This window comes from Ranitomeya imitator, chromosome 1 (genome assembly GCF_032444005.1).
Source record: "Ranitomeya imitator isolate aRanImi1 chromosome 1, aRanImi1.pri, whole genome shotgun sequence".
NCBI lineage: Eukaryota > Metazoa > Chordata > Amphibia > Anura > Dendrobatidae > Ranitomeya > Ranitomeya imitator.
In genome coordinates this window covers 127,413,584-127,425,593 of record NC_091282.1, presented here as the reverse complement: position 1 = coordinate 127,425,593, position 12,010 = coordinate 127,413,584, and the positions used below count along the sequence as shown (strand labels likewise).

General features: G+C 40.7%; 1 protein-coding gene across 1 annotated transcript in view; it reads right to left on the bottom strand.

Annotated features, from left to right (window-relative positions):
• ZNF366 (zinc finger protein 366) overlaps positions 1–11,508 on the bottom strand; it is a 91,633-nt gene extending 80,125 nt beyond the window's left edge. Inside the window, exon 1 of the mRNA XM_069745372.1 lies at positions 11,160–11,508. The gene's annotated coding sequence lies outside the window, so the exon portion shown is untranslated. The remainder of the gene's footprint in view (positions 1–11,159) is intronic.
• Positions 11,509–12,010: the final 502 nt, after the last annotated feature.

The following is a 12,010-nucleotide window of genomic DNA, read 5'->3' as shown; positions in this document are numbered from 1 at the left end:
ATCTTTTAATTGAATTTCCTTTAATTTAATAGCTAGAGCGCCCAAATTTTGCACATACACACTACTAACATTAGTAGTGTGGAATATGCAAAAAAAAGGGATATGAGATGGTTTACTGTATGTAAACCATGTCTCATATCATGTCGGGTTTGAGAAGGAGAATGCAAAAGCCGGTAATTGAATTACCGGCTTTTAAGCTATCTAGCACTGTATGAAATATTAATATATATAAGTACATATATGTGTCTCACTGACATATATATATATATATATATATATATATATATATACGCCCATACTATGTGTAGACATTTATCTTCGCTATTCTACTGTAAGCTGTCAGTGTGATTTTACTGTACACCGCACTGAATTGCCGGCTTTTCTATAGAACACCGCTGCGTATTTCTCGCAAGTCACACTGTTGGTCCGTGTAAAATCCGTAATTTTCTGGCCCCCATAGGCTTTCATTGGCATATTTTTTGCGCAATACGGTGACAAACGCAGCATGCTGCGATTTTCTACGGCCGTAGAAGACCGTATAATACGGATCAGTAAAATACGGCTGATAGGAGCTGGGCCATAGAGAATCATTGTACTGTATGCAATCCGTATTTTCTGCACCTCTCATACGTCCGTAAAACTCGCTACTGTGAGGTCGGCCTAACTCATCAGGCACCGATGTGTGTTTCATTTAAATGCCATAGTCAGAAATTGACAGCCATATTTTTATGATTAACAGCCACGGCCAGCTAGCCGCGACTGATAGAAACATAGCCGGTACCTGCTGCGTGTGGCAGAAGCTTAGCATGTGATTCCCACAAAAGAACATTGTAATCAAGTCCTGAGAAGGGACCGTCACATGTGGAGGGGCTCAGGATCAGAGCTCCCTCCACAAGCGGCACCCGCTTCAGTAACTATGATTCATATACAGCATTGTTCAGAGACAATGGAGAACCATCTATAACTGGATTAATTGCTGCTGACTGCAGACGGAATGAATATTAGAATGGACATTTAAAGCAGATCAGTCACCAGATTTCACCATGCAAACTGCTAACATTAGCCCCTTTCTGATGTTGGGCATAATAGTACGCCCAATTCGGATTCCCTCCTTTTGATGTGGGCTTCGGCGATGAGCCCACATCTTTCCCGGCACATGTCAGTTGTTTTGAACAGCTGACATGTGCCTGGAACAGCCACGGGTGGAATCGCGATCTACCCACGGCTATTAACCCATTAAATGCCACTGTCAAACGCTGACAGCAGCATTTAAGATGCGATTCCGGCAATCATGCCGGAAATTCGCCCACCGGTGACCCCGTCATGTGATCACGGGTCACCGGTGGGTTGGCATGACAACCAGAGGTCTCCTGGAGGCCTCTATGGTTGTTACTGCCAGCTTGCTGTGAGCGCCACCCAGTGGTCGGCGTTCAAAACAATTGAGCTACATATAGGCGAACTGATCACAGTGTGGAAAACTTAGAACAGAACATGTGGGATATAAATGATGCACATTTTTACACAGAACACCTGCACTTTGCTGTAATAAATTATTTTGGTTTATATTGAGTAGCGTGGGCTTATAGTTCCAGTATCACATCACCCCATTGTGCCAACTTAGCCCTCATCGCTGAGTGCCCAAACACATTCTTAACCACTACTCCAGCTAAATTTGTGCATACTTTCTTTTAAAAACATTAATGCCAATATTACTGGAAAAGTATGGCGGGGAGTGGCAGACAATTATCTGATGCAAAAGTTTTGCTTCATTAGAGAAATGTTGCAGACAAAACTAATGTCTCTAAAAGCAAAACTGATCCCATAAGAAAATATGAGATCAGATAAGTATTGTATGGAAGAATAAAAATGAAATACTTCCAAGCTTATGTTATAGCAATAAGAAAAACAATAAATGTAAACAAGATTACGTATATATTTATATATGTGTACAAATGCTGGGGTCTCCGGTAAAATCTTGGCAGCTTTATTACATTTTGATCAGAATCAGGTCACAAACAGGACAGTGTTCTAGTGTGACACGTTAATCGTACGATTAATTGTGGTTACGATTAAGGCTGCTAAAGTCAAAACGCGTCAGCACTAGAACACTGTACTGTTTGTGACCTGATTTTAATGAAAATGTAATAAAGTTGCCAAGATTTTACCGGAAATGCCGGCTTTTTTTTATTATATTGGATTTATTTGCCCAGGCCAAGGAGCTTGCTGGATCTCCAAAACCTATGTTATGGGGAATGCCTACAACGGAGAGCGCATCCAGTTTCTGCATTTACATACATATACATTTATATCTGTATAGAGAGAGAGAGAGAGAAACATTGGTGATAGATTATATAAAATAAACAAAATATAAATTACTATACAATTATTGAGATTTAAGACCCTATACACTTTAGATACCTGTCAACCAAGTGATCATTCGGCAGACAGCCATCTATTCCAACACTGCCATACACAGGAACGCTCGGCTTGGCTGACTTTAATGTGTATGAGGGCCATCACATACAGAATAGATAGACAGATAGACGGACATGGGTAGTAAAGTTTGTTAGATGCTGGTGATATTTGAATGTAACACGCATTACTGATAGGGGGAGTCTGGATTGTGATTATACATTTGTACTATATAGAGTAATTATGTTTCCAAGCACTTTGACAACTGTTGAATATGGTATGCACATCAGACTATGACACAGTGATAAGGGAATATTATTTGTTCAAATATAAAATTATATGTAACACACAAATCACTTTATATCTTTGCATTTTGGCATATTGATGATCATTCACATAATTGATGAACCTACAGCTGTATCTCACAAAATTAGAATATCATCAAAAAGTTACCAAATTTATTTCAGTTCCTTAATACAAAAAGTGAAACTCATAATATGGAGTCATTACAAACAGAGTGATCTATTTCAGGTGTTTAATTCTGTTAATGTTGATGATTATGGCTTACAGCCAATGAAAAAACAAAAGTCATTATCTCAGTAAATTAGACTAATTAACAAAAAACACTTGCAAAGGCTTCCTAAGCATTTAAAAAGGTCCCTTAGTCTGGTTCAGTAGGCTCCACAATCATGGGAAAGACCACTGACTTGACAGATGTCCATAAGGCAGTCAATGATACACTCCACTAGGAGGGTAAGCCACAAAAGGTCATTGCTAAAGAAGCTGGCTGTTCACAGAGTGCTGTATCCAAGCATATTAATGGAAAGTTGAATGGAAGGAAAAAGTGTGGTAGGAAAGGGTGCACAAGCAACGGGGATAACTGCAGCATAGAAAGGATTGTTACGAAAAGGCCATTCAACAATTTGCAGGAGATTCACAAGGAGTGGACTGCTGCTGGAGTCATTGCTTCAAAAGCCACCACACACAGACTATCCAGGACATGGGCTACAAGTGTCACCTTCCTTGTGTGAAGCCACTCATGTCATGACCAATAGACAACCGCAGAAGCCAGAAACGTCTTCCCTGGGCCAAGGAGAAAAAGAACTGGACTACTGCTCAGTGGTCCAAGGTGTTGTTTTCAGATGAAAGTAAATTTTTCATTTAAGTTGGAAATCAAGGTCCCAGAGTCAGGAGGAAGAGTGGAGAGGCCACAATCCAAGCTGCTGGAGGTCTAGTGTGAAGTTTCCACAATCAGTGATGGTTTGAAGAGCCATATCATCTGCTGGTGTAGGTCCACTGTGTTTTATCAAGACCAAAGTCAGTGCAGCCGTCTAACAGGAAATTTTAGTGCACTGTATGCTTCCCTCTGTCGATAACCTTTTGGGAGATGGAAATTTAATTCTCCAGCAGGACATGGCCGATAGGATACCAAAGCTCTTCAGCTCCAAGGACGTCCACCCATTTCTTCTGATACATGTTGGCACCAATGACACGGCAAGGAAGGACCTACCGACAATCTGCAAGGACTTTGAAGAGTTGGGGAAGAAAGTAAAGGAACTGGATGCACAGGTAGTTTTTTCTTCTATCCTTCCAGTAGACGGGCATGGCACCAGGAGATGGAACAGGATCCTTGATGCAAACAACTGGCTAAGACGATGGTGCAGACAACAAGGATTTGGATTCCTGGACCACGGTGTGAATTACTGGTATGATGGACTCCTCGCCAGAGACGGACTACACCTCAACAAACCTGGGAAACACACATTCGCCAGAAGACTCGCTACACTCATCAGGAGGGCGTTAAACTAGAAGAAGAGGGGACGGGAAGAAAAACATTAGACTCGAACAAAGACGACCCAGGAAAACATACTCAGAAGGGAGGTAAGAACATTTCTAAAACAATCCACAGTGAGGAGATTGGAACAAAACAAAATCCTCTAAACTGCATGCTCGCAAACGCCAGAAGCCTGACAAACAAGATGGAAGAACTAGAAGCAGAAATATCTACAGGTAACTTTGACATAGTGGGAATAACCGAGACATGGTTAGATGAAAGCTATGACTGGGCAGTTAACTTACAGGGTTACAGTCTGTTTAGAAAGGATCGTAAAAATCGGAGAGGAGGAGGGGTTTGTCTCTATGTAAAGTCTTGTCTAAAGTCCACTTTAAGGGAGGATATTAGCGAAGGGAATGAGGATGTCGAGTCCATATGGGTTGAAATTCATGGAGGGAAAAATGGTAACAAAATTCTCATTGGGGTCTGTTACAAACCCCCAAATATAACAGAAACCATGGAAAGTCTACTTCTAAAGCAGATAGATGAAGCTGCAACCCATAATGAAGTCCTGGTTATGGGGGACTTTAACTACCCGGATATTAACTGGGAAACAGAAACCTGTGAAACCCATAAAGGCAACAGGTTTCTGCTAATAACCAAGAAAAATTATCTTTCACAATTGGTGCAGAATCCAACCAGAGGAGCAGCACTTTTAGACCTAATACTATCTAATAGACCTGACAGAATAACAAATCTGCAGGTGGTTGGGCATTTAGGAAATAGCGACCACAATATTGTGCAGTTTCACCTGTCTTTCACTAGGGGGACTTGTCAGGGAGTCACAAAAACATTGAACTTTAGGAAGGCAAAGTTTGAACAGCTTAGAGATGCCCTTAATCTGGTAGACTGGGACAATATCCTCAGAAATGAGAATACAGATAATAAATGGGAAATGTTTAAGAACATCCTAAATAGGCAGTGTAAGCGGTTTATACCTTGTGGGAATAAAAGGACTAGAAATAGGAAAAACCCAATGTGGCTAAACAAAGAAGTAAGACAGGCAATTAACAGTAAAAAGAAAGCATTTGCACTACTAAAGCAGGATGGCACCATTGAAGCTCTAAAAAACTATAGGGAGAAAAATACTTTATCTAAAAAACTAATTAAAGCTGCCAAAAAGGAAACAGAGAAGCACATTGCTAAGGAGAGTAAAACTAATCCCAAACTGTTCTTCAACTATATCAATAGTAAAAGAATAAAAACTGAAAATGTAGGCCCCTTAAAAAATAGTGAGGAAAGAATGGTTGTAGATGACGAGGAAAAAGCTAACATATTAAACACCTTCTTCTCCACGGTATTCACGGTGGAAAATGAAATGCTAGGTGAAATCCCAAGAAACAATGAAAACCCTATATTAAGGGTCACCAATCTAACCCAAGAAGAGGTGCGAAACCGGCTAAATAAGATTAAAATAGATAAATCTCCGGGTCCGGATGGCATACACCCACGAGTACTAAGAGAACTAAGTAATGTAATAGATAAACCATTATTTCTTATTTTTAGTGACTCTATAGCGACAGGGTCTGTTCCGCAGGATTGGCGCATAGCAAATGTGGTGCCAATATTCAAAAAGGGCTCTAAAAGTGAACCTGGAAATTATAGGCCAGTAAGTCTAACCTCTATTGTTGGTAAAATATTTGAAGGGTTTCTGAGGGATGTTATTCTGGATTATCTCACTGAGAATAACTGTTTAACTCCATATCAGCATGGGTTTATGAGAAATCGCTCCTGTCAAACCAATCTAATCAGTTTTTATGAAGAGGTAAGCTATAGGCTGGACCACGGTGAGTCATTGGACGTGGTATATCTCGATTTTTCCAAAGCGTTTGATACCGTGCCGCACAAGAGGTTGGTACACAAAATGAGAATGCTTGGTCTGGGGGAAAATGTGTGTAAATGGGTTAGTAACTGGCTTAGTGATAGAAAGCAGAGAGTGGTTATAAATGGTATAGTCTCTAACTGGGTCGCTGTGACCAGTGGGGTACCGCAGGGGTCAGTATTGGGACCTGTTCTCTTCAATATATTCATTAATGATCTGGTAGAAGGTTTACACAGTAAAATATCGATATTTGCAGATGATACAAAACTATGTAAAGCAGTTAATACAAGAGAAGATAGTATTCTGCTACAGATGGATCTGGATAAGTTGGAAACTTGGGCTGAAAGGTGGCAGATGAGGTTTAACAATGATAAATGTAAGGTTATACACATGGGAAGAGGGAATAAATATCACCATTACACACTGAACGGGAAACCACTGGGTAAATCTGACAGGGAGAAGGACTTGGGGATCCTAGTTAATGATAAACTTACCTGGAGCAGCCAGTGCCAGGCAGCAGCTGCCAAGGCAAACAGGATCATGGGGTGCATTAAAAGAGGTCTGGATACACATGATGAGAGCATTATACTGCCTCTGTACAAATCCCTAGTTAGACCGCACATGGAGTACTGTGTCCAGTTTTGGGCACCGGTGCTCAGGAAGGATATAATGGAACTAGAGAGAGTACAAAGGAGGGCAACAAAATTAACAAAGGGGATGGGAGAACTACAATACCCAGATAGATTAGCGAAATTAGGATTATTTAGTCTAGAAAAAAGACGAATGAGGGGCGATCTAATAACCATGTATAAGTATATAAGGGGACAATACAAATATCTCGCTGAGGATCTGTTTATACCAAGGAAGGTGACGGGCACAAGGGGGCATTCTTTGCGTCTGGAGGAGAGAAGGTTTTTCCACCAACATAGAAGAGGATTCTTTACTGTTAGGGCAGTGAGAATCTGGAATTGCTTGCCTGAGGAGGTGGTGATGGCGAACTCAGTCGAGGGGTTCAAGAGAGGCCTGGATGTCTTCCTGGAGCAGAACAATATTGTATCATACAATTATTAGGTTCTGTAGAAGGACGTAGATCTGGGTATTTATTATAATGGAATATAGGCTGAACTGGATGGACAAATGTCTTTTTTCGGCCTTACTAACTATGTTACTATGTTACTATGGCACCACCCAAAAGTACCAATATCTGGTTTGAAAACAACAGTATCACTGTGCTTGTGTAAGGAGAAGACCCGGATCAGTCATACCTATTCCGTGATGGATTTGTAACTGTTGGGGCTGTCACCCAGGTTGCACGGGGAAAAGCATAAGGCCCTGGGCTGACCTTTGCACTCGGGAGTAGGGGGCGTGGCTATGATAAAAAGAGCTGCAGCACACGTGAAATCAGTCAGTCAGAGCTGGAACACGCAGCACGCAAGAGGGCAGTGTCAGGGCTCCTACTGTAGAGCATCCAGACAGAGCAGACCACAGCCTAACAGGTTTGAGAGCAGTGACCAGACAAAGACGCATCCAGTCCCAGCTGACATCGCTGACCGTGAGTAACAAATCCCACAGTCAGGACATAGACGCACGCATGCACCGACAGGGAAGCCGGGTCACCCACAGTGAGTGGTTTCCCGTTACACCTGCTTTTGACCGATTATTGTCTCTGGGCTCTGACAAGGCAAAGGACTGTGTTCTTTCCTGCTCATCATTTCTAGACCCCCGATCGCTGACCGGACCACGATGAATCACCGCCGCCGCCAGAATCCAGGACGTCATCTCCTCCAGGACTACACTGGACCCCTTATGCGCCAAGGCCTTGGTGCCAATGATCACACCTCGGAAACCGCGTTCTGATGTCGTCGGACTGATAAGTTAGCTATTCTTGAACTTGCTACCTTAACCTTTACACCTGTTTTACCCTGAGTTCCAAACCCCTTGTTCGTTTATGCTTATTCCCTCATTTCTCCCTGCAAGGAGTATATCTGTTAAAGTAAACCCCACGTTAACCCTTGCTCTGCCTCCGACCCGTTACTGCATCTTGCAACCTGCTCATACTTGATTGGCCAGCAAACTCGCCTGACCTTAACCCAATAGAGAATCTATGGGGTATTGTCAAGAGGAAGATGAGAGACACCAGACCCAACAATGCAGATGAGCTGAAGGCTGCTATCAAAGCAACTTGGGCTTCCATAACACCTCAGCAGTGCTACAGGCTGATCACCTCCATACCATGCAGCATTAATGCAGTAGTTGATGCAAAAGGAGCCCCGACCAAGTATTGAGTGCATTTACTGAACATACATTTCAGTAGGCCAACATTTTGGATTTTAAAATCATTTTTCAAGCTGGTGTTATAAAGTATTCTAATTTACTGAGATAATGACTTCTGGGTTTTCATTTGCTGTAAACCATAATCATCAACATTAACAGAAATAAACAATTGAAATAGATCACTCAGTTTGTAATGACTCTTTATAATATGAGTTTCACTTTTTGTATTGAAGAACTGAAATAAATTAACTTTTCGATGATATTCTAATTCTCCGAGAAGCACCTGTGTATACATCTGATGATATGGACTTATACTTTGCTTAAGAAAGGTTCACACATGAACGTTACCATGCTGGGCGAATAAACGCCATCCTTTTTGTTTAATTGGAGTGCTGCTATTCCCGTTTTTATACATAAACACATAAAAATATGATCTGACTCTTAGGCCGTGATCACACATGCGAGAAATACGTGCGGCCGCACGCTCCGCTCCTGAGTGACGGCGGCAATGCCGGGTATTACCATGCGAGACTCGGACGGATTTCTCGCATGTGTGATCCCGGCCTTACTGTGGTGTGTAGTAATAGTTTTTTAATTTATTTACTATACTGACTTATAAAGTGCCACCATATTCTGCATCAATTTCCAGACATCATCATCATTGTCCTCACATTAGGGCTCAAAACTTCCCCATCTTTATGTCTTTCGAGTGTGGACGGTAACAGGAGCAAACTCACACAAACACGGTGAGAACATGCAAACTCCTTGCAGATGTTGTCTTTGGTGGGATTTTTACCCAGGACTCCAGCGTTGCAAAACAACAGTGCTAACAACTGAGCCACCATACAGTGCTAACCACTAAGCCACCATACAGTGCTAACCACTAAGCCACCATACAGTGCTAATCACTGAGCCACCATTCCTCTACTATAAGGCAATGTGCACATGCTGCGGATTACTCTGCAGATTTTTCCAGACTGATTTTTGTAAATCCGCAGGTAATCCGCACTGCGGATTTCCTGCGGAATTACCGTGGATTTACCCCGGTTTTTTGTGTTTTTTGTGCGGATTTCACATGCGGCTTTACACCTGCGGATTCCTATTATGGAGCAGGAGTAAACCACTGTGGAATCCGCACAAAGAATTGACATGCTGCGGAATAAACAACACTACGTTTCCGCGTGTTTTTTTTTCCGCAGCATGTGCACTGTGGATTTTGTTTTCCATAGGATTACATGGTACTGTAAACTCATGGAAAACTGCTACGGATCTGCAGCGGCCAATCCGCTGCGGATCCGCAAAAAAATCCACAGCGTGTGCACATACCCTTAAATTGTAATGATGCTGTCACCTCCCTGCTAAAACTAATGCATAAATGGACAATGGTATTTGGAGCTTAAACATCTGAGCAGGCACCTGCAGGGACGCAAAGAGAAAATGTGATTTCTAACTCAGTGGCAGGGGAATACTGACACAGACAAGTAACACCATTATGAAATCATGGATAGATGGATGGATAGAAAGAAAGAATAATGGAGCAGCACAATGACAAAAACGATGGTGGGTGCAAGGTCTCCCAAACAATTATTCAGTTGTAAAAGACATATAACACAATAAAACAAGGCAGCACTCCTGTTTACAGCTGTTGTAAAAGGAATATGGACTTTAATGAGCACATTTGGTGTGGCAACGTTTTGGTTATAAGGAACCTTTATCAAGATGGATAAATAGATAATATAATAATGTAGCTAAATACAATTATTAATACTGGTTTGAGATTTAATGACATAGTGGAGATATATGTGATATATATGTGAATATATGAAGTCACATACGCTTTAAAGAGATATATTTTGCTATAGATAGAAACATATTCAATAAATGGCCCAATATTTACAGCAATAGAAAAATAATAAAACGGACAATTGAAATCACAATGGAACCATAAACAGACAATGTGTAACTGAATATATATATATATATACTGAATTTTGACACACAGAGAGCTGACATCGGCACTGCAGTTAGGAACAATGTAGATTGTTGATAGTTAATTGCTAAAATATTGTGCAAATAAAAACACATTAAGTACATGTGATTAATAGATAGATAATAGATAGATGATAGATAGATAGATAATAAATAGATAGATAGATAATAGATAGATAATAGATAGATAGATAATACATAAATAGATGGATAGATAGATAGATAGATAATAGATAGATAATAGATAGATAGATAATACATAAATAGATAGATAGATAGATAGATAGATAGATAGATAGATAGATAGATAGATAGATAGATAGATAATACATAAATAGATAGATAGATGGATAGTAGCGGCAGCACTCCAAATTTCTAGGCGAAAAACAGCGCAGTTTTTTTTATTAAACAACATCTCACAATCACACCACGTTTATGAACTGAAATGATCACTGTCTAACTGAATTGTTGCTGTCAGATACGGATAAATAAAGTAACCCCTCTTTTTTCACCTGGAAATTTGGAAAGCTGCCGCTATTAGATAGATAGATAGATAGATAGATAGATAGATAGATAGATAGATAGAATGATAAATAGATAGTTTGATTAATTAAACTACATATATTTAGTAATTTGTCACCAGACAGCCATTTTATTAGATCCAGATTCCCAGGTGCAGGCCACTGCAAATTCCAAGCTAGATACCAAGGATCCCCACATGTGGCCGTCAGTCCTTTCTGATCTTTCTATAATTGTATTACACATCTAGTTCTATTTTATCACTCATCATCTTCATGTCCTTAGTGTGTAAGCAGGAAATCTACTTACTGATCCCTGAGGAGGGACGGCTGTGTCTTCTCTCTGATGCTCTTAGCACCCTTTTATCAATGTCTTGTCCTTTCGCGCTCTCTGTCAGTGAGATTTGGTGGAGAGTTTAGTGAGGACAGTGCATAAAAGTGGCTTAAGAAAGAACAGGAACAATCATTTGCTTCTCTTCTCCTTTTTCAGATGAGTACCTTCGGAAAGAAGGAAGGAAGGGAGGAGAGAGGAAGTCAACAACCCTATGTTTTCCTGAAAAAGAATAAGGAAACGGCAGATAGACATCTATTTCTTCTATAAAAATTTTGGCTGAAGAGAAGTGAGAAGGAATTCCAGTGACATTCCAGTCTTGACGGCTGCAGAGGAGCGCGGTGGAGCTGACATGACAGTTGTATGGTGGGAATTTTTTCATGGAATGACATCTCTATGTATAGTTAGGGCCCTGGCATACAATGGCCACACCTGGAGGACCACATGTAAAAGACCATACATATAGCCTAAATGATAATGAAATAATGTTTACAGTATTATATCACACACATATATATATATATCTCACTGCTATACACCTGTTCCGGGTTCAGGCTCTACTGCCCTCACCTCAGTCTGCTAAACTCTCTCCTGTTCTCCATGGTGGGATCTGCAAGTAGCCTGGCATGCTCCCATGTGATACGATACAATACAATACGATACGATACATTTTAATCATCCCGAGGGAAATTATGGTATTACAGCAGCATTTCAAACATTACAGCATTACAAATAGCATTACATAAAATAATTACTAGACACAGATCTTGCACATGACTAACCACATTAAGTAACCAACACATTTGGGTGAATGTAGGTACTTAAATCTC